The sequence below is a fragment of the Erpetoichthys calabaricus genome, chromosome 4 (assembly GCF_900747795.2).
Source record: "Erpetoichthys calabaricus chromosome 4, fErpCal1.3, whole genome shotgun sequence".
In the NCBI taxonomy this organism is placed as follows: domain Eukaryota; kingdom Metazoa; phylum Chordata; class Cladistia; order Polypteriformes; family Polypteridae; genus Erpetoichthys; species Erpetoichthys calabaricus.
Window position 1 is genome coordinate 271,336,563 of NC_041397.2, and position 25,164 is coordinate 271,361,726.

Below are 25,164 nucleotides of genomic sequence, written 5' to 3' on the forward strand. Positions count from 1 at the left end.
ACAAAATTTAACGAAGTTCAAATAGGCAAATATGAATGCAAAACATAACCGCAGAAATGTGTCTTCACACTTTAAAAGAATAGCAATTTAAAAAGATTCTTCTACATTCCTTGTATGTGGTGACTATTTATGTGGTTCCTCCCTTGGATCAAATCCTAATTCCACATTACCTGTGGCGAACATGACAGGCACAAAAACATCCACTAATGTTTGAAAGTTAAAAAGATTTCTGCCTTGAGCAAAAGGGTGGCTGTGCCAGTGTATCAACTACCTGTTACCCTTTATTGGTAAGCATGAAAGTACTCAGTAACAAATTTGACAAAAATTCTAAAACAATTAAGCATTTAACCAAAGAACACATCTCTAATGAAAAATAAAGACCTGCAATATATATGGTATTAATTAGCCCTTAAGTGAAGAATGCAATTATTTGCATTTCCACGGTCCACAGAGTATCAATTTATAACTCACTTTTACAGTTTCTTCTAATTTCTTGGCTATAATTTTACACTGTGTGGTTATATTCAGGGATACAGAATTTTAATTAAACAAATATATTGTGTAAAAGATTCCTCAAGTAGCAGCTATAAATGTAGGAATTACTATTACTTTTGCTATTTTATTAATTAGTATTTGATGACTATACACTGCGGTGGGTTGGCACCCTGCCCGGGATTGGTTTCCTGACTTGTGCCCTGTGTTGGCTGGGATTGGCTCCAGCAGACCCCCGTGACCCTGTGTTCGGATTCAGCGGGTTGGAAAATGGATGGATGGATGGATGACTATACATGCAAACTTAATTTAAAAAACAAGAATTAATTGGATTCTAATATGCTAATTCTGATATATAATATTCTGTTTCTAATATTGGCTTTTAATTCTTAACCTGTCTTATTTCCACTTGCTTTTTGCTATTTCTCTGTTTTATTGGGTCCCCTGACCTGTTTTTAGTGTTTCTGTTTTAATTCTCTCTTAATGTTTGTTTTTAATATTTTGCTTTTAGTCTTGCTTGTTTTAACTGTACAGCGCTTCGGTCAGTTGTAATGCTGTGTTTTTAAGCGCTTAACAAATAAAAATGGTATGGTAATATATTTATGTATTCTGTTACAGCTAATGAACATGATGACAACATTGCTAATAGTTATATTCCCATCTACATATGTGCATCTTCTGGATTACTATGCTTTATATTTCTGTTTATACTATGTTGTTGCATCCAAAGAAACAAAGGTAATGTAGACATTTTAAAATTAACATTTTAAGAGAAAATCTTTAAATATTTTAGTGGTAACCTATAAAGCAGATGGCAAACACTTCTGGGGGCTGAACTGCATTTATGCATATGTTTTAAGTAGAGCTTAAAGTGTTTATGAGCAAAAGTCTAAGAATGGTGTTTATCAAAGTGGAAGTATTGGACCATTTTTAGGCTAGGATAAATGTGCTTATCCACAATTTGTAGGGAGCCCTGGGAGCAAACCCTGTTCTCCTTACTATGCAGCACTAGCAGTGCTACCACTGCACCACTCCACAGTGATGTACATTGTTGTAACTGTAATTTATGCTAATATGTTATACTCTTGTCATAAAACATATGTGTATTTAGAAAATGATAACAATGATGACAGTATTGCATTATATTAAAGGTTCTCATCAATTAATAATCCATTTTTTTGTTCAGAGAGATCCAAATCACAGAAGGATGTGCTTCACGTACAGCAGGTGGGTAAGAGCTAAACATTTTAACTAATGTACAGCACTGTGCAAAAATATGTATCATCAAGAAAACGTAAAAATTAAGGAAGTACCTTAAAGTAAGTAAACAGACATATTTTGAGTATATTATAGTACTCAAATATTTGGAGCTTCAAATTATAATGTGACTGAATTTTAACAGACTTTTAACAGGCACATTTTAATGGATATAAATATAACAGCCTTGAGTTTAGTTTTCTGCATAACTTAAAAAAATATAGATCAAATTGAACAACAGTAGAAAGTAACATTTAAGCTATCGCTTAAAGCTAATGTTAGTGTATTGCTTCCACAGTGTGTCAAGAGTAAGTGATAATAAATGCTGAATTAAAATGGTTTGACCAGAACAAGCTAGTAAACTCGGCATGTGATTGTGTCTCCATAACTGCATTTATTTTGTAATGGATCTGGTCTTTCTATAGCTAGAATTTTATATTTGTAATCCGGTTCAAAAGAGTAGGAAGTGTTGTAGCACATGTACACTAAATAGAGTCAAGAAAAAGAAAGGTGAGAGCATCAGAACACCCTTACTGGACTGAAACAGGTCATTAACTTTCTGTGTCTTGACTGTGACTCACTCAGAATGGCGACGTCTACTAGCATGATGTTCTATTGACCACTGAAGATGGCATTTTTGGATAGAGAGACTTTAGATCAATCTTGCTGAACAGGCTGCCTAAGATCTGAATATAGCGTATGCATGGCATATGGTATCTGCAGTTTGACATTGCTTACACAGGCCTGGTATTAAAAAGAAAACTATGCACAGTGGAGGAGCTGACACAGTCAAAATCAGTATGCAAGTGTTGGTTTAACAATACTGTGTGATGATTTTGGTTGTATTGGCTGCTCCATTTTTTTTGTGGCAAGGTGTCTAATTTATTAGGCTTTAAACACAATATTTTCAGTTTATTCCCAATCTGACATACAGTGTCAGCCTTAACCTTCTCAGCCCTATAGAAAAAAGTATACAACAACAACAACATTTATTTACATAGCATATTTTCATACAAATGATGTAGCTCAAAGTGCTTTACAAGATGAAGAAAGAAAAAAAGAAAAAATATAAAAATAAACTTAGGCAATACTAATTAACAAAGAATAATGTAAGGTCTGATGGCCAGGGAGGACAGAAAAAACAAGCAAAAAAAAAAAACTCCAGACGACTGGAGAAAAAAACAACAAAATCTGCAGGGGTTCCGAGGCCACAAGACCACCCAGCACCCACTAGGAATTCTACCTAACATAAATGATCTGAATCAGTTCACATGGTTTTCAGGCTTCATGTGGAAGAATTACACAAACAATTGTACACTTTTCAAGCTGTGGTTTGACATTCACTATAGGAAGATGTTATACAAAATAAAATGTGTTCGTTCCATTGACCTCAACCAGACAGCAATAAAAAAAGTGCTGCCATGAAAACAATAAAGGTGCCTCTATATATTTAGAATATTTTTATGTACAAAATCAACTGCATATTAAATATGATGCCATCTCAGTTGCTAGTTCTGCTTTCTGGTTCTCACTTCATATGTTACTGAATATTAAAGCATTGCAAGACCAACTCCTAAATTTCATACACAATGGAAAAGGCTTGTTCACAGGTCTTGGTCATTTTATTAGTAAAAAAAGTGAAATTCAATAAAAACTCATTACTAATATTAAAGATCTATGACAGACTCAACTCTAAAATGAGAGGTTTATTAAGGACATTTTTTCACTTTCAGACAGGTAATGTTACATAAGAAACAATAGCTTCTGATATTCACTAAAGTGGTAGACAACCAGCTTCTAACAGTCACTTCCTTTTTTGTCTTCCGGACTTCCATTCTACTGGAGCTCAGAATGGTTGAATGACTCATGAGAACCTTTTTCAGACTTTTAAAACATATTTTCAAATACTGACTGTGCAAGGTATTTTTCAAACATCTTGAAAAGTAGAGCAGAATGACCGTTCCGTGGTCGTCAAAGAATACATCACAGAATCTCTGTGTGGTTTTGGTTAAATAAAATAACATGGCCTAAATGTCAGATGGTCTGTTTTGCACCGTGGTTTATGAACTGCAGCTTACTGAGGTTTAGCAGTTTCCTCACTGATCATAATCATCAGCACATGAAGTCATCAGCACACGAAGATTCATTCTAAAAGCTGCAGGCATCAGAGGTAACCTGCAAACCTGGATCACAAGTTGGTTAACTGTCAGCAGGCACAGAGTACAAAGAAGAGGAGAATACTCCATGGAGCGGGTCTCTCAAAGGGCTGTCCTGGGGCCGTTATTATTTCTGGTTTACTTTAATGAACTAGATTTTGATATAGATAGTAAACATGTGAAATTTACAGATGATACTAAAATTGGAGCGATGGCAGATACTGAGTAGGCAACAAAAACGATTCAGAAAGACTTGGACAAGCTTCAGAACTGGGCAAACACTTGAAAAATGCAGTTATAATGTATGCTACATATGGCCAAAAGGAACATCAATTATAAATCCAAGATGGCAGATATCGTTGTACAGGAAGCAACCTCTGAAAAGGACTTAGGGATTTATGTTGACACAATGTTTTCATCATCTAAGCAATGTCCATAAGCAATTAAAAATGCAAATAAAAAGGTGATGCTGTAAAAACTGTTCAATATAAATCAAAGCATGTTATGCTCATACTACTGTATATAATGCACTACAGAGACCGCACCTGGAATACTGTATGCAATTCCAGTCATCATGCTGCAGGAAAGACATAGTAGCACTTGAAGCTGTGCAGAGGAGAGCAACCAAGTACATCCTAGCACTTAAGGACATGTCTTCCTCATTCAGACTCAGAGAATAAAACCTGTTTAGTCCTGAAAGGAGATCCAACAGAATTCTTTCAACTAAATAGTGAATCACATACTTGAGGTCACTGTGTGATGATTTAGCTCTAAATCCAGAGAACACTTCTTTATGCAATGAATTGTGGGAATATGGAACAAACAGCTGAGACATGTAGCTAAATCTGAAACCTTGATTTTTTTAAGAACAATCTAGAAGAGATATTGAGACAGCTTAATTATTAGCTAAACAAACGGGCTTGATGGACTGAATGGTCTTCTCTCATTTGTCAAATTTATTATGTTCTAGGCATATTTCTTAAAAATCAGCACATCAGAAATTCAACAAATATTCTAAATAATGTAAAAATCAACATTGCAATTCACCATAGTTATTTAAAGAATCAACAGTAAATAAGATTAGTGACAGCAATCCACTAAAACTTTTCCTGCCCTCTTTATTTATGACATGCTAACATTCATCTAAGTGAAACAATCACGAAAGCACCTTGGGCAATGGCATATAAAAGTAATGTATATCTACAATAATTTAGTTTTCCTACATTTTACATAGCTGTTTGAAAAGTGTTGGAAGGATTTTTCAGTAGGAAAGCCTATCCTTAACAAAACAAAAAGCCATCCTTTTCGTTCAAAAATAACTTTTGCCATTAGCGAAAGCTGAAGTGTGCTCCAGCCACTATAAATCAGTGGTGAAGCTGAAGGGAGCAGAGCACTTGGTGTACAGGGCACATCACTTCGAAACACATCTTAGTGCAGATTTTTTGGAATGGTAAATAGTGTGGTAACATTCATCTTTGTATATATCTGCTTTGTATTTAACGCTGCTGTTTTTCAGTTTCAAATCAATTTGGTTACTTATGTCTGAAATTAGTTTTTGTGATTCAAGATTTATTCTTTATTATACATATTTTGGTGTTGGAGAGTGGAGCATAGGTTAATGGGAATTTGGAGCACCTTTTGGAACTGATGGTACTTGTTCCACTGTGACAGATTACATCTGAATCAGAGGGCCTCCAATGTAATTGCGGAAGCATTCAAGAAAGTTAATTGAGGATTGTTTAAACTTGTGAATGGAGGGCAGGGTGTTTAAGACAGGCCAGGTTTAGAACTTGCACAAAGTAACCTAGACATTTCTAGCCTATAGTTAAAGAGCCAAATATATGAAGAACTGTTTGTTTGAAAAAAATAAAAGAAATGAGTTGTAAGTGTATGAAGCTGGGCATAATTATTACATAATAACAACAACAAAAAACTGGGTAAGTGACAGAGATGGGAATAAGTATAATTTAGATGATTACACATTTTATAAAAATGGTAGGGAAAAGTGTAAACACATTGGGGTGCCATTTAGGTGAAAAAAATCGGAATGCAAATCTTCTCCAACTGAATGATGAGACCCATCTTAGTAAGGATGCTTGGGTTCAACTAGACACCATTATATTTAGAGTCCCGTTGTTGTAGGAGTGTTATAGACTAACACTCCCCCATGTACACAGTAGCTTTAATGTGCATCTGTTATTAATAGTATTAAAAATTCAAGTTTTGAGCTGTATATTACAGTCATGGGGACTTTAATTACCTTAATATTAATGGGGATAACCTTACAAATCATGGAGTGCATGAATAAGAGTACAGTATGTTTATGTAACATTGCCTTCTTCTTAACACTGTAAGCTAAAACCTCAATGGGAGGGAGAAACTTGTCTAAATTTACCATTTTGTAATAATCAAGGTAGAATTCATAGTGTAGAGGTGACAGAACCATTACTGACCATAATATAATGTAGTTCAAAGTGTTTCAGCAAAATACATATGTAAATGATGAAACTATTAAGTTTAATTTTAGTAACGCAAAATGTGAGCTGATAGGGTAAAATCTAAAGAGGATAAACTGGGATAAGTTTTTAAGTGTGCAGATAGCTAAGAGACAATGGAGCAGGTTAAAAATGTTTTAAATATAATGCAGGACAACTTAATCCCAAAATTAAGAGGCAATATAAAACTAAAGAAAACTGTATAGTGGATAAACAAGGAGCTAAAAAGGAAGCTGCAATGGAAAAACAGCTGAGTAAGGCATATAAGATGCCAGTGTTAACTGTAGGGCTCATGAGACCATGAGAGCCGTAGTTGAAAAGGACATTAGGAAAGCTAAAAGGCAGAGAGAAATATTGCAGAAAAGGCAAACAATGACCCAAAGAGATTCTTTCAGTATGTTATCAGTAAAAGGATGGTCAGGGAGGTGGCAAACTGTGTCAGAAAACCAGGGGTAAATTAAAATATACAGGTACTGAAATAATGAATGTTCTAAACTTGTATTTTTCTAAACTTTTCATGTGCAAATAAGTCCATAAATTCCCTCCGAGTAATAACAGGGACAGCCAAAAAGGTACTTAATGATATGGAAATTGTAGATAGAGAAGTGCTACTTGTATTAAAAATGCTGAAATCAGACAACTAACAGGGAACTGGATAACATTTATTCTAGAGTTCTTAAAGGATGCTAGTCACTACATATGTACAGTGTATATCAGAAATAAGAGCTAAATATACAGCAAAAAAGTACATGGCATCTGAGAAGTTATATATTAAGTGATACGGTCATTTTGTGATAGCTGCCAGGGAACAGGAAAAGAGGAAGGCCTAAGCGAAGGTTTATGGATGTGGTGAGAGAGGACATGCAGGTGATGGGTGTAACAGAACAAGATGTAGAGGACAGAAAGATATGGAAGAAGATGATCCGCTGTGGCAACCCCTAACGGGAGCAGCCGAAAGAAGAACAAGAAGATTACTAAAGTCTAAATTGTTCTTATTTATCTTATATAAATTATTGTTAAATTATTATATTGCACATTAGTCTGAAATTATTAATAATTATGTACTAACCACTGTTAAAGGAAAGCACATCAAAAAACTATTTCCTATTGCCCTGAAAATGTGTGAAATGATTTAATAGAAGGTGACTTTACCAACGGATCTGAAAATGGCAATAGAAACAGGTTTAGTTAACTTTCCTTTATTTTTTATTTTTGCAGATCCAAATTCCTGATGATCCATCCCAAGTCAGCTTGTCAGACATGAGCCACAATCGGCTACCAAGTGTTCGCAAGCAAACGTATGAACCGGACGTTGACAAAGTGTATGATGTCATATATGACAATGATTCAGTTTTACCTACTCCTAGGAATCACAGGCAAGGCTCCCGTAAAGACAGAGCTAAGATGAAGACTGTTAGCAAGGATGCTTCTGATGTCTGTGGTACCAACAAGGCCTGTATCGAGGATGATAATATTCCTATCATATACGCTGCTTTGAAGCACAATACAGAAGAGAATAATCGGCGAAAATGTCAATCCCCAGTTATGGAGGAGTTTACAGAGTATGCTGCAATACGAGTATGAAAAGCTAAGTTATTTGCATTTACTAGTTCAGCTGTTTTTAATAATGAGAAATGTTTTGCCATTTTAATGGAATGAACTTGCACATTTCTCATTATATATTAAGGTGCTATTTATACATCAAAATCCACATCTCAAGAAACAAGAAGCTTCAAAACATAGGAGCTTTTAAAATATGTATGCTTCTCAACATTTGATCTTTGTTCAAAGTGAAATTCATTTGGAACTCTAACTGCAGTAAATGACCACCTAATGCTGAGGCACTGTGAAATGTGCAGAATGTATGTCTATTGATGAATCTGGAGATGAAGCAAGTCATTTAGAATGAAAAGACAGGCTACTAATTATGTAAATGTGTCCTGGAAGATTTGTCAGCTCTGTTAGACTGCGATGAGCATTATAAATATATAAGTTGCCCACAGTAGCAAACTGAGAGGTAGAACTGAAAACCTGTGCTATATACAGCACATGACTTTATAAGGTAGCCTGTGGTATCCTTGTCCTGAGCACCATCTGCAGTGTATTGTGGTCCTATCACAAGATGTCATGCAGACAGTGAGGATGGACTTTCCTGCACGCATACAGAAGTTGGTAAGGATTGATGGACACATCTTGGATCTCTGTATGATTCAAGTCCACAAGAGATAGCCACTTCTACAGACAGCCATCGCATGTAGTTTCAGCCTGGGCCTATGCATTCGTCCTGTGTTCCAGCTTTTGAATGTCAACTCCTCTGTATACCAGTTTGCCAAAAATTAGATCACTAAGTGACACTTTAATTTTGCTTTTGAATTAAAAAGATCTTGCCTAGAATAATATCTTGAAACCCAAATAATAATGAGAAATTTCCGGAGAGATTTTTAAATGATCATGATTATAATCATAGTAATTTGTCTTATTTTTATAATGGCATATTATTTGCATATTTTTGTTTTACGATAACCAATCAGGTCAAACATCTCTTAATACTCTATTAAGTTATTGTCTGTTAACATTTTTCTTATTTGCATAGTTTCTAGTGTTATTTTAATGGAAAATAATATCTCTGTATGTAAACTTGTTTTATGTTAATTTCAGAAATGTCTATTTAGTCATATTTATATATAGTGCTTCTCTAGACACTGGAAGCGCTTGACATAGACAGTAGGGGGAGCCAATTCAACCACCGCTAATGTGCAGCATCCATCTGGATGATGACATGGCAGCCATTCTTACACTCACTACACAATAACTATTAAGTGGTGAAGGGGTGGGAGAACTAGCCAATTAGGAACAGGGGATGATTAGAGGGTAAGAATGATCAGACCATGATGAGCAGTTTATACAAGACATCGAGGTACACCTCACTGGATGCCCAAGGATCTTTTATGACCACAGAGAGTCAGGAGCTCAATTTTACATTTCATCTGAAGGACAGCACCATTATTATGAAACAAGTTTCCCCTTCACTGCACTGGGCCATTCGGATTCACATACAGACTACAGGGTAAGTGCCTTTGATGGCCTCACCAGCACCTGTTCCAGGAACAATCAGGTCTCTCCTGGTTGGTTTGCCATACTTGTACTGGCCAAGCTCAAACATGCTTAGCTTCTGGTGAAGTACCTGTTCTGAAGTGCAGATGGTAGGGCTGCTGGCTATTCATTATCAGATTTAAAATGGCACTTATGTAGAATGTGAAATTGTTAACTGAAGTCAAATGATTTTCTTTTGCACCAGTTTAAGACAAAAACACCACATAATATCCATCCTTCCATAGATCCATGTATTTTCTCTCTCTGCTGTTCTCATTTCTAGACTTCATTACGCAGCACCTATCCTGGCAGGAGATAACCATGGGTAGAAAACATTAGAACAACTGTTACGATAACAGGCTATTTACCCAACAAGCTTGTCCATCCTATTAACTGAGATGGTACAAGTTCATCTCCCAGAAGTCTCATGTAAATACGCATCAACAGGCCAATGTAGAGCTGGCAATTAAAAAGAGTTACACCCCAGAATATCAGGTGGATATTGCAAAATAACACGCAAACTGCGCTAAATATGGAACAGTGGAAGGCAGAAGCAGCAAATTACATCTCATATGATCTAATTACAATTTTAAAATTTTTATTTTAATAGATAAAATATTTACCACTACAGTAGTTAGAAAGCCTCTGTACCACAGAAAATAAGAAACATTACAAGGTATCTAGAAGAATAAAGCATCCATTAATTGGAAAGTGTAGGTATGACACAGTGTGTAATGAATCACAAAATGCAGTCGATGTCCAGAAAAAGAATATCCAGTCTGATTTTGTTATGTAGGAAGATAACTGAAAACAGGTTAATTGAGATATTGCCAGAGATATGGATAATAATGGCAACATTTAACCCTTTTTAATTTTTTTTTTTTTGGAATTTCACTTTATAATTACCCCTTTTATGTAATTATTATGATCAATTCAATGGGATAAAAGTGTTTTACTGCCTACAGCTCTTAAAATGTGTCCATTGTAGTACAGGATATGAACAACTCAATCACCTAAAAGACAAAAGACCAATGAAAAGAAGAGGATGGAAGTGGAAGCCCTTGGGGTCTAAAGAGCTCCTGTAGATATGTAGTCGTGTTGAGGGGGTAAAAATGATGTTCCTCTTGCACAGTTCATTTTTAAAATGAACATTTTATCTAATTTTGAAAATTTATCACTCTCACATTTTAGTAAACAATATGTTCAATTCTTCTAATGTTCCCAGAAATATAAGCCAGTGTTTGAAGAATACTTATTATAAATGCAAAAGTGTATTTAAAATTTTTAGTTCTCTGAAAAAATGTATTTTTTCTTGGTTATCATGAAGATTTCTTGTTATTCTTATCATCAACAAAAAACATTTTTTAAATTAATATAGAATACCACAAGTGCATTTTACACATTGTTAAAATTGTTATTGTAAATGTGAATTTATGACTAACAAAACATATGCAAATACTGTATCATTATCATTTTAATCATTCAGTGTGATGGTGGTCAATCTGATTGAATCTACCTAGGGAACTTCCAAAAGTTGGGGAAATTTTGCTTAAGTGTTTTTATATCCTTTTACTGTATCTAATTTCTTCTTTCTACCCACACCATGAAAGCTCCCTATCACCCACAATCAAGGAATAAGCAATTGTTTTCACAAAACAAATGCTTTCAAAATGGCCATGGTAAAAGTCTCATAGAAAAACTTTATATGAGGTAAATCATAATAATGAAAAGATATTAAACTAAGAAAGTAAAATTTATTTTACAGATAAAAGTAAACAAAAAAGTAATTACTTTAAATGCCAGTGTAGTCATTACAGTATTTGTATGTTTTTCCTGTGTCCACATGTTTTTCGCCACATCTTCTAAATCCTTGTGCAAAGTACTGTAAATTGACAAACAACTCCAGATTGGTCATGTCTGAGATAAGCTGCTCTAGAGCAATGCTGCCAGAACTGGCCCATTCCCTTGCAACTTCACATTAGAATGAGGCTGATCACAAAATGAACTAATTAAAGAGTTAACTTTGCTTGCTGTAACTTACAAAAACACTTTTCATAACATATACAGTAGAAATAGACAAGTACTATATTATAATTTGTGTACGTACTTTTTCAAAAACTTAATGTACTAGATAGATAGATAGATAGATAGATAGATAGATAGATAGATAGATAGATAGATAGATAGAATCTGACGAATTATGTAAGTGAGAAAAGTGAATGTTGCTTATTAATGTCCAGTGATGAATAGCTTAGCAATACGACTGTGCTTTTATATCCCTGTGCACTTTAATTTCAGCGTTCTTAAAATTCTAAAATCAATATTAGTTAGATTGATTAAAAGTGAAAGATTTCTGCAGGGGAAATTTAGATGATTAACCAAGTCTGCTTGCCAGACCAATTATTCATATTATATGTATTCTATACATACTTATACTTGAACTGGGAAACACCCCAAGCCTCGTACAGAACATATGGCTGTTCTACCGTCTCTATACTTGTCTCTCCCTTCTTCTTAGCCCTGTGCTTTATCTAGCACTTCACTTGATCTTCCAAGGTGCAAACATGACCTGACAGCCAGTATGATTTAAGCATAAAACAGTCTTCAGACACAACAGGAACAGCACCACATTTCTGAAAGTAGCAGGGTAGCAACCAAACACCTTGATTTTTTTCCTCTCATAGTATATGTTTGCTATTCTGCCTTTTGACCAAAGTGTTAAAATTGTGGTGGTATCAACTTCTGCTAGTATCTGTTTTTATTTAACAAAACACAGAATTGTTTGATAATTCTCACAGACAAATTCAGGTAATATTATTCATATAAAACACATGGCTCTTGCAAGGATTTACAGATAATACGATAGTAGAAGAAAATTTATATTTGAAAACATAAGAAAAGACATTTATTTAAATGAACCATAATGTAGAAAAATGCTTTTTCTGATAATGGACAAAGCTTCAGTTGTAATTGATTTTCTTTTTTTATTAAAATTATATACATTTTGATCAACACTGAAAATGAAAAATCTTGTAATTTAACATTAAGGTTAAGAATCTGTTTAACTTAGAATGGTGTTATTTATTTAAATGAGAACATTTCATATAAGATTTCGTGGTAAATATTAAAGTATACTTAATTGCTTAAAGAATTTAAGACTGGGCTTACAGTAAAGAGGCACTATATGGAATGTATATTGATTATTTGAATTAATAAATCAGCATGTCAAACACTGTATGCATAAAACTGAGAACCAAGATTAATTTTCTGTTAGAAATATTGTAATTAATTTTAAATATGGTCTACATTATTATTAGCTAACAGAAAAAAAATGTCCTCCTGTAAAGCTACTAAGCTGAGAAGATTGTAAGTAGTTATTAATGTGATTTGTGCATTAGAGCTGCTCCTATGGGTAATATTGTTTGTATTTTTATATATTATTTTATAATGTAACAGTTGCTGTTTCTTAACACAAATGTATTGAAAAACATTTGCTAATACAACCAAATGTATAATAAAATGAAAAATAAAATCTACTGGCAAGGATACCACATATGTTTTAATTTTAACCTAAAATGATAAATGAACATCTGCAATTAAGTTGTGATAATAAAGTTACAAATTTAAAATAAAAAAACTAAGTCGTGTGGCAGTATTGGAAAGAAATGGCTAAATGAAATGAAAACAGGTGTCAAAAGAAACAAGTACAATTAAGGTCCCACTGGATCTTCTATCTACTCATTTATTTCCTGGACCTGCTTTATCCATTTCAAGGTTGTGGCTGGAAACATCACCTGCTACCAGAAAGAAACCAACAATGGAAATTGTGCCATTAAATCAGAGGGTATCCACAAACGTATTCCATTATTCACTCATACCAGACAAATTTAAAGTCATTAATACATTTATTTTACATGTCTTTTGGAAGCGTAAAACAAAGTACCAAGAAGAAAACCCTGAGAAAATGGAGAACATGCAAAGTCAACACCAACAGAAATTGAACTATGCATTTTTCACTCTGGCGTCCTTGGCCTGTCTAATAATAGGCATTCAGTCTGTTGGATATGAATGGGGAGATTCACCATCTGCATACCTCAAAACCCAATGAAAAGCTAAAAATCAAACAAACAGTTCAGGCCCCAAAATATCGTGGCCACACCAGCTGCAAAATACCGACTTAGTGGGGCTCAGGTAGTACATTTCCATTTTTTTTGGTCCAAAATTATTTTAATTTGGTGCAGGCCCAATGAGGCTAGAACTTGATTGCAATGTTTGGAGGTTGGATCTTGCCCTGGAAAAATTTTGGGTAATTTTAAGCAAGACAGATGCGCTCGATATATAATTTTAAGTTGAATAATTGTATGCTTTGCGCATATGGAGCTCAAGTGAATTCTGTGCATTGATACCTTCCACTGCTTTTCTGAGATGTTGAGTGAGAGATCCTTTTTTCACTGTACACTGTGATCTTTGAAAGGGAGGGACTGTAATATGGTTTTATATATTACGGAGATGCTGTCTTTTAACATATAAATCATTAAATGGTCGAGGTCCGGCTTACTTGTCTGAACTTATCATGACTTACAAACCAGAGCGCACATTAAGATCTCAAGATGCCGGTCTGCTTATGATTCCAAGGATTAATAAAATAACAGTGGGGGGTCGAGCTTTTAGTTACAGGGCCCCTAAACTGTGGAATGGTCTGCCTGCTACTATAAGAGATGCCCCTTCGGTCTCAGCTTTTAAATCCCGGCTGAAGACTCACTACTTCAGTTTAGCATATCCTGACTAGAGCTGCTGATTAACTGTACAGACTGCATCTCTGTTGTTAGTCATTAGCACTTAAACATAAGTAACATGACAGTTATAATTGGATACTAACCCTCACTTATTCTGTTTTTCTTCTCGGTACTCAAATGTGGCACTTGGTGCCACGGCCCACCTGCCAAGTTGTTTTGCCTGCCTAAGGAAAAGTCATCCCAGATGTAGGATCGCAGGAATCGTGGGAGAGAGGGGTCCTTTCATCGGATTGGCTGGCCCAGCACTTTTTCAGCTGTGGAATGGCCAAATGGGGGAGGCAGCTTGAAGGATGAGGTCTCCAGGACTCTATACAAATACAAATCTTATTATGGGATATATCATCTACTGTTAAATTCTGCTCTGTACTTCTAAAATTTATATATATATATATATATTTTTTTTTATTTCTTACTATATTGAGAAATTGTTCTGTGTACTGTACTGTATTGTATTGACCCCCTTCTTTTGACACCCACTGCACGCCCAATCTACCTGGAAAGGGGTCTCTCTCTGAACTGCCTTTCCCAAGGTTTCTTCCATTTTTCCCTACTAGGTTTTTTTGGGAGTTTTTCCTTGTCTTCTTAGAGAGTCAAGGCTGGGGGGCTGTCAAGAGGCAGGGCCTGTTAAAGCCCATTGCGGCACTTCCTGTGTGATTTTGGGCTATACAAAAATAAACTGTATTGTATTGTATTGTCTGAGCCCTCGAGACTGATCAATATTTTTTCTGCAATAGAGGTAGGTGGGAGGTGAGGAAAATTGGGCAGGTTTTGTTTAACAAAGTTTCTAATTTGAAGGTAGTGAAAGAAATATGTTGCTGGAAAGTTAAATTTAGAGTTTAATTGTTCGTAGGATGCAAAGACGTTGTCTATGTACAGATCTCTAAGTGATTTAATCCCAAATTTTTTCCAGAAAAACGTCATATGATTGAGAGGGTGGGAAAAGGTGGTTCTTGTGCAGAGGTGCCACAGATAAAAGCTTCTCTGTCTTAAAGTACTTCCTACATTGGTTCCATGTTCTGAGTGAGTGAAGCACTATTGGGTTATTAGTATATTGGTAATGATTTCTACTTAATGGGGTACAAAGCAAGGAATATAAAGAAGTACTGCAAGATTTTATTTCTATTGCGGACCAAGCCTGTGTATTTTCATCTATCTGCGTCAATGTCCAGGTTTTTATATATTGTATATTTGCCACCCAGTCATAAAATTGAAAGTTAAGTAGAGCCATGCCACCTTCTGCCTTAGGTCTTTGTAGGGGTTACCCTTTGGATACATGGATGTTTGAATTCTAAATAAACGAGGTTCTGGTTGAATCTAATTTCTTAAAAAAATATTTATTGATGAATATTGGAATATTTTGAAATAGAAAAAGAAGCTTAGGAGGGATATTCATCTTGACAATGTTAATTCTTCCAGTTAAAGTGAGATGAAGGGTAGACCATCCATGCAAGTCTTGCTTAATTTTTTCCATACAGATGGCAAAATGATGTTGATAAAGAGCTTTATGTTTACTTATGATGTTTATCCCTAGGTATTTAATAATATTGTGTGCTTGAGAATTCACTGGAAAGAGCACTCTTTTATTCAATTTAATTCTGAGACCAGAAATCTTTTGAAATTCTGTTAGTGCTGTTAGAACTGTAGGCACAGTATTTTGTGGGTCTGATATATACAGTACCATATCATCTTCATATAGAGAAATCTTCTTTTCAAGCCCTTCTCTGATAATCCCCTTTATCTTATAAGCATTTTGTTTTGTCTTGGTAGAGTAATATATATTGCTCTGCTTTCCCCTATTGTATTATTAATATGTAGCCTTAGAATGCCTAATCTCACAGACTTACCACTGTTTATAAGGTACTATTGTATATAACTTATCCTCACCTTCCCTTCTATATCTATAACCTTAGGCAATTAGATGTAGTAAAAAGACAAGCAGAAGTTAAGTTACAGTTTAAACAATGTAATAGTATTATTGATAATATTCATAAATAATAGCAAAATGCAAAGTACATTTGAATATTGGCAACCATACAACCTGATTAAATGGTGATATGTAGTTCAGGCGGCACAGACTTGTAGTTACTTAAATGTCTCTAGTTAAGGCATCATTGGTGCTCAGCTTTCAGCTACATGTCTGTTCAAAATGACTGCTGAGCTGTTCTCTTCATTGTGTGGTCTTCATCATCAGGTTAGCAAGAGAGATGCTTCTTTCAGATGTTGGTTAGTATGAGAGAGATTGTGAGGTTAAACACATACATTTATAGATGTTCTGTCCAACCCCTACAGCCAATAGGACATCATGGTACTTAACGGCCTACTGAGACAAGCCAATTCCAAACAGCCACACCTCAGACCAATGGGGGAAACGGAACATCTTAACACCTGCCCCCAAACCATATGTTAAAGTACACCTTAGCCCATTTGCGGGGGTAGAAATGACTTTAGCAAAGAAACACTGCCAAACTGGTTTAAGACACATCCCCCAAATTCTGTTGTAAAATTCAGACCCATTCCTAAGGGGGGGGGTAAACACTAACTTACATTGCTTTGTCTAAATTACAAATAAAGATATACAGTACAAAATATTCATCAAGTTATATGTAAAATCTCACATCACAACACATTTCAACAGTGAACTGGCGATTGCAAAAAGCAGTGGTGACAAGGAACATCATTTTTTAGTACCCTGTTCTTCTAATTTGAAGAATTCTGAATTAATGTTGTTAATACAAACTGAAGCTTCTGGACTGCTATACAGTAGTTTGATCCATGCACAAATGTTTGGGCCAAACCCAAATTTCTCCAATGTAGGGAAAAGGTAGTTCCATTCAACCATATCAACTGCTTTTTCTGCACCCAACGATAATAATATCTCTGGGGTCTTAAACTTTGTGGGTGAATATATTATTTTAAGTAGGCGTCATAGATTAGAAGCTAAGTGTTTGCCTTTAATAAGTTCAGTTTGGTCTTATGATATTACCAAAGGAAGTACTTTCTCAATCCTTCTAGGTATGACTTTGGAGAGTATCATAACATCATTATTCAGAAGTGAAATTGGTCTGTATTATGCAAATTGTAATAAGTCCTTATTTTGCTTAGGAAAGATGGTAATTAATGCTGGGCGAAAAGTTTGAAGTAGAATTTTATTGCCGCTAGCTTTTGTAAATGTTGCTACTAAAAGGGGAGCTAGCTTAATTGAGAATTTTTTTTATAAAATTCGGCAGGGTAGCCATCCAGGCCTATTGCTTTCCCACTCTGAAGTGAGTTTATAGCATCTAGTGACGCAGTGGTAGTGCAGCCGCTTTGCACTAAGGAGACTGTGGAAGATTGTGGGTTCGCTTCCCGGTTCCTCCCTGTGTGGATAGCGCTTTGAGTACTGAGAAAAGTGCTATATAAATGTAATGAATTATTATTATTATTACAGTGATCCCTCGCTATATCGCTCTTCGCCTTTCGCGGCTTCACTCTATCGCGGATTTTATATGTAAGCATATTTCAATATATATCGCGGATTTTTTGCTGGTTCGCGGATTTCTGCGGACAATGGGTCTTTTAATTTCTGGTACATGCTTCCTCAGTTGGTTTGCCCAGTTGATTTCATACAACGGACGCTATTGGCAGATGGCTGAGAAGCTACCCAACTTACTTTTCTCTGTGTCTCTTGCGCTGACTTTTTCTGATCCTGACGTAGGGGGATTGAGCAGGGGGGCTGTTCGCACACCTAGACGATACGGACGCTCGTCTAAAAATGCTGAAAGATTATCTTCACGTTGGCTACCTTCTGTGCAGCTGCTTCGTGAAGCGATATGCTGCACAGTGCTTCGCATACTTAAAAGCACGAAGGGCACGTATTGATTTTTTTTTATCTGTCTCTCTCTCTATTTCTCTCTCTGCTCCTGACGGAGGGGGTGTGAGCTGCCGCCTTCAACAGCTTTGTGCCGCGGTGCTTCGCATACTTAAAAGCAAACAGCCCTATTGATTTGTTTGCTCCTTTGAAGAGGAAGATATGTTTGCATTCTTTTAATTGTGAGACTGAACTGTCATTTCTGTCTTGTAATGGAGCACAGTTTAAACTTTTGAAAAGGAGACAAATGTTTGTTTGCAGTGTTTGAATAACGTTCCTGTCTCTCTACAACCTCCTGTGTTTCTGCGCAAATCTGTGACCCAAGCATGACAATATAAAAATAACCATATAAAAATATGGTTTCTACTTCGCGGATTTTCTTATTTCGCGGGTGGCTCTGGAACGCAACCCCCGTGATGGAGGAGGGATTACTGTATTCTGATAGTTCCCTTTTACAGTTATCTATGAGTTAAGCTTCATGCTGCCAGTTACTTCTGTTCTGATAGCAAATATTTTAACTACATTGTGCAGATTGTTTATAACAAACACTTGCATTTAAAAACTTGGAAACACCCAGAAATGTTCATATTTAAAGTAGCATCTATCTATTGTGATAGATTAGAGGTCTCCGTGACCCCTTGAACCCTCAGACTACACGTCAGACACCAGGTAAAAGTCCAATAATGGTTTATTATTAGAAATAATAATAATAATTGTGCACAAAGCACCCTCCTCTCCACAATACACAATACTCAATAATAATAATAATAATAATAAACAATAATCCTCCACACTCCCAGACGCGTTACCACCCTTCCACCCAGCTCAGCTCAAATGTCTGGGATTTCCCATAGTCCTTTTATAGTCCTGATCCGGAAGTGTTTCGCCCTCTCTGTCCACGTGACTAGGAACACTTCCGGGTCATATAAAAACTCTTCTTTACCCCGGAGGCACGTCGTTTCTTCCTGTCATGTGATCATGACGCACCTCCGGGTTATAGGGCACATAAGAGTCCGACAACCTCCCTACAGCGACTCCTGGAGGCCCCCATGGTATCCAGCAGGGCTGTGCATATAAACTACAGAGTCCATGATGCCCTGCTGGAATTCGGGGCACGTTCATGCTGTCGGGAGAGCTCCTCCTGGCGGCCTGGGGGTGAGGGCCGGAGTAGAAAGCCGGCAATCCTTCACACTATCTATCTATCTATTGCTCTTTACTGAGTGCTGGCCCAGAGTAATGTAAACAATTCTCAGTCAAAATACAAGTATAGATTATACTAATCACACAGTACACATATAACCATAGATTTTTTGAAACGCCTGAGAACAAGGTAGAAACAGATTAAACATTTATGGAAAACAACAATATCTGTCCATTAATTAACTGATGTTCTATGGCCAGTTCGCAATGGAGGAGAATAAAACTGCAAAAGAGAAAGTCAAAAATAAATTTAAAGTCCTGGAGAGCTCATCTACCTTGCCACCTACTCCCTTCCTAAGTTTTCTATAGCGGAGTCTGTGCAGGCTGGCCAAACTGATGAGTGAATCTTTCCATCCAGTGATTCCAAAGCATCTTTATTCAGGATGAATTTTCCATATGCTTGAATACAGCCTAGCCTGGCAGTAGAGCAGTAGCACCATGTGCCACATCTTCATACCAAGAAGAGAATAGGGGAGCGATAAGATCAGAACATTATTCTCTGAGATTTCCTGCCAAAGCAACATGACAGGTAGGGCATTAGTGAAAGGCAGATTGAGACGAGCACTTCAGTTCGGGAGGACCTTCATGGAACTGAAGGATATCAGTTTAACTCGTTCCTAATAATCGGTGACTTTAACTTTCATATCGATAGTCAGTGTGACCCGAGAGTAAAATAATTCATGAACCTCCTGGACTATTTTGATTTGAGCCAGCACATTAGTCAGCCTACACACAAAGCAGGTCATACGTTAGCCTTAGAAATTACTAAAGGACTAAAAGTTCATGTGAAGCAGATCATTGATATTGGTCTATCAGATAGAAAATATTCACGAGAAGCATATTGTTAAAAAACGCTTCTTTGATTCATCAACAGCTTCAAAATTTGCAAACATTCTAAGCAACCAGTCCGTTTGTAGTGCTAACTACAATAGTGAGAATAATGTAAATAGTAAGGTGGAAAATTTTAATACTAAGGTGAAAACTGCTGCTGACAGTTAAAAATCTTCTAGCACTATTATACCATGGAAGACACAATGAGTGTCTGATCTAAAGAGAACATGCCGGAGAGCTGAGCGTAAATGGAGGAAAACTAAACTGATTATCCACTATGAGATATTGAAGGTTAAAATAACAGAATACAACAACATAGTCCGTCTTGAGAGACAGTGTTATTTCTCTAGAATTATAAATAACATGCTAGTAATCCCAGAGTCTTATTCTCTACAACTGATTGTCTGCTAAACCTAGATCACTCAATGGCATGCCTCCAAAATACTTCCAGTGGAACCTGTGAGGCGTTTGCTGTATTTTTTAATCAAAAAATTAATTATATTAGAAATAATATAGTACTGATCCTCTTAAACCCCAGTACTCCATTATAAACAAATTAAATTCTTTCACAAGGATAGATTTACCTGATTTATATAAAATAATTTCTCAACTGAGACCCACCACCTGATCAAAGCACCGTGATGTCCCTACATTGATGGATTAAAGGCCGGAAGTCCACATGACCATCATCATCAAATTCTTCCATGAGAACCCTGAATACAATGAGGACTGATTGAGGTCATTTATGTTAGGTAGAATGCAAAGATGGAGCTGGGTGGTCTCGTGGCCATGGAACCCCTGCAGATTTAATTTTTTTCTCCAGCCGCCTGGGGGTTTTTTTTGTTTGTTTTTTTCTGTCCTTCCTGGCCATTGGACCTTACTTTTATTCTATGTTAATCAGTGTTCCCTAATTTTAATTCTTATTTATTTTGTCTTTTTTCTCTTTTTTCATCATGTAAAGGACTTTGTGCTACATTATTTGTATGAAAATGTGCTATATAAATAAATGTTGTGTTGTTCTCCCAAAAGAAATACTATCATTAATTATTTTTTCTTTGACATGTCTATAAACATTTTAAAAAATTATCAAGCAAATTAAAAAGCAGATGATTAGGTAACATGTTTTTTTTTACTATATCATGTTTGAGAATACATTCAAGTCAAGGTTGTAATCCAAGACAGGTCAGAGTCCATCTCAGGGCCCAGTCTCACAATGTGGAACCACCATTTCGCTTAATTGATATATTTTTAAGGATGTGGAAGGAATTCTGGAGTATCTGGAGGAAAACCCACACAGACATTGGGAGATTGTGGAATAATCCATACTGACAACGAATAAGCACACAACTTGAAAACAAACCTTTGAATCCCTTAAGCAGCAGGAAAAACAGGTACACTTTTATTCCTCCCCAAATTATTCAATTCAAATGTGAATGAAAAAATTATTGAAATAACTAATGAATCATAGATATACAGATTACAGTTAACTGTAATGTGTCATTATAGCAATTCAAATGTTTTATTAAATGTATTTATGAACTATCTGATTACAGCCATATTTTTCTGAAAGAGTTAAAGTATGAAATTGGGTGACAATACAGGTGGAAAAAATCCAACACCTCATTTTAAGGTGTTTTCAAAAATATAGTAAAGTGGTGGTTCTCAAGTCTGTCTGTCTGTCTGCATGAAACATACAGTATGTGGACAGATTTTGTTGAAATTTGGTACTCTTATTCTTCAATGAAATATATCTGGTAAAGTTCAATTTTTGTTGTGATACCTTGAATACAGTGTGCTGCACAAAGTTTTCAGATTTCAAAACCTCCTATTGAAAAGCATTGGCAAATTTGCAAACCTAAACAGAGAAACATTCTGTGTGACTTCAGTTATGGATTAGTTTTCCTGTTTTCAGATTTACCTGGACAAGTCATTTCAGCTTCTATATTTTGTACATTTTCCCTTTACTGGTCTGACAGACTCTCCTGATAGCAAAACAGATTGCAAATATGTTAGTCAAAGATAGAGACATGCACACATACAACCTGCTTTTACCTGCAGCTGTCATGGATTTTCTCTTTATTAAATAATCAGTTAACTCTCAGGGTAATTCAGATTTCTTTATTCATACCAAGGGAGCTGAGCACAGTTACCTTAAGCAGGTTTTAGGAGGAACTGAGACAGTATTGAATGCATAAGAATTTATAACTCTTGACGTCCTATAGCACTTGGGTTAATAATATATAACTATTAATTAAGAACTCTTCTTTTGTTCTGTCTTTCTGTCATGGACAAATAATTCTGATAATCTTGCTGAATTCCAGAGTATAACCTTTGTACTTAAGAGACTACACTTCAGCTTAAATTAGAACTTTGTTAATGAAAAACATTTCTCCTTAACATGTCACTTCACCCTTTGCCTAACATGTAAATATATCTGAGGAAAGAAATTATGTAAGTGTCTGGCTGTAAGCATAGAGTGAAGAAATGCTGTAGGCACTCACTATTTACATTACACCAAAGACAACATTGCATGAGCATTATCTGAATATTACAATGATTCAGTATTTTATCTGACATTACAACTTATTGGCACAAATCTACACCTGCTGTCCATCATCAAGTAGCTTTGAGAATGAAATTTTAAAATCTACACTTGGTTCTCCTTTCAAAAAATATTCTGTTTAAGAAATTTGAACTACAATCAGCCATAGACCCTTCCCAACCAACAACTAGCAAAAGCACATCAATCATTGCCATTTTTACTTGAATTGGAATCTGCTGTCTATGAAAGCTACTCAGCAGAGGTGGGTAGAGTAGCCAAAAATTGTACTCAAGTAAGAGTAGCGTTACTTCAAAATAATATTACTTAAATAGAAGTAAAAAGTAGTCATCCAAAAAATTACTCAAGTAAGAGTAAAAAAGTATTTGATGAAAAGACTACTCAAGTACTGAGTAACTGTTTGATCATAATAAATGATTTATTTTTTAGAAATGTTGTAATAAGACAGACAAAAATATAAAATAATGTGCAAATTCTGCTATTTCCAAATAATAAAATAAAAAATGAGTAAAAATAAAAAACATCTTTACAAAAGATGCAAAAATAAAACAATGTTTCAAATCTCAGTTTTTCACAACAAAGCTTTTGAAGCCAATACCCACAGTAGGTAACGTGTGTTTGGACAGTGCAAACTACTTACAGTGACGAGATATACTGACTGTACACTGACAGTATAATACTGTATATTCACTTGCCCTCCAAATAGCACAGCTGATAAAAAATAACATTAGAACAAGGCAGCTTGTGCACGTACAAGAAGTCTCACTTTATTGTCTGGCCAGTCGCGGATAGTTGACACAGTCACTGTATAATAGATGTAGGATGCTCTTTTTAAAAAAATTAAAAATTGAGACTGCAATTAACATGAATAAGTGTCCTTATAACTGTTCTTATTTTTAAGTTCTATAAGAAATACACTGTCAGACAGATCACTGAATAATGCACAGACAGAGAAGTTACTAGATAGATAAACTGGGAAGGCACTGTATAATAGAAAAATTAAAACTGTCAGGAGAAGAAAAAAACAGCAAGAGGGATAGATAGATAGATAGATAGATAGATAGATAGATAGATAGATAGATAGATAGATAGATAGATAGATAGATAGATAGATAGATAGATAGATAGATGTGAAAGGCACTATATGACAAGTGCTGCAGAAAGGCAAGCAGGCAGTGAGAGTACATTCACATGTGAAAGGCACTAGATAAATGGATAGATAGGAAAGGCACTTATATAATAGGCAGACAGAGAAGGCACTAGACAGATGCATAACAGTATTAGCTATATAGTAGTTTTATTTTATATATAATGTATATGTATTTTACAACTCGGAGCATTATGTTAAAAAGAAATGCATTAAATCATATATCAATCGACACACACTGCACGCAGGCAAGTGGGCAGTGAGTGGAGATAGATGTGAAAGACGCTAGATAGATTGTATACAACAGGCAAAAACAGCAACCACTTAATAACAGTATTAGCTATAATCAATGAAAGCATTAATTAATCAACAGAAATAACCACAATTGACATTTTAAACTTAACGATTTACTTAAGAAAGAAAAAAGAAAAAGTGTGACCAGGAGTAGTTATACATTTTGTGCACATTTCAAAATAGATCGTTGTACAAAAAAACATATAGACATATAGAAAATGTCTTCTGCTAGTGGACTTACAGTTCTCTCTCTTGTAAAGGTTACTCAGCACTATGGGAAACGTTTCCAACAGGGCAGATCTGATGATCAATTAAAGCTGAACAGCCCATCAGCTCTGACTTATAACACTTTGAAGGTTGTTGACAATTTGCATCAGTCTTTTTTTTTTGTTTGCTCAATATTCAATTGTTCTTATCAATAAAGAGACACCTAGCATGTAGTGTGCTAATTCAGACCATGTCCTCTCTCTTATGATGCAACCTATTAATATGCACAGAATGTGAACCTTAGCATTTACAGGACATGGTTTTGGTGTTAAGTTGATATTCCTCTGGATAGGTCTAATCAAAATAAGATAACAAATAGGCTTTAAATATGCAAGGTCCCAGACATCTGTTTGGTCTAAGCTATGACTAACAGAACTGGGGGTGTAATTGGTGAGTTTAGGTGATTTGAATGGAGATTCTCTCGGGGTGCCTTTGACACTTTCACCCCCCAGTTTTCCCTAACCCCTCAACACAGATGTTAGACCTTAGAATCAAAATAAAGCAGAATTGGAGCAAGATAAGTTTTGTTCACTTATTTCAAGTTCTTGTCATGGCCATCACCATCCCCTGACATTCAGAAAATAAAGGGTAAGAGTTTATTTGGGAATGTTATTTCTAATAAAAAATAGGCCACATATGTGTATACAGTGCACACTTGCAGGTTGAATTACAGCTTTCACACTTCATTACACTAAGTGCAAAAAACTAATTCAATAAAAAAATATTAAA

At 35.5% G+C, this 25,164-nt stretch overlaps 1 long non-coding RNA gene across 1 annotated transcript; it reads left to right on the forward strand.

The window, feature by feature from the left end:
* Positions 1-1,107: 1,107 nt before the first annotated feature.
* LOC127527629 (uncharacterized) lies at positions 1,108-13,201 on the forward strand. The gene is made up of 3 exons (XR_007934818.1): positions 1,108-1,230; positions 1,679-1,719; positions 7,619-13,201. It is a non-coding gene; the product is annotated as an uncharacterized LOC127527629 (long non-coding RNA).
* The last annotated feature ends 11,963 nt before the right edge of the window (positions 13,202-25,164 follow it).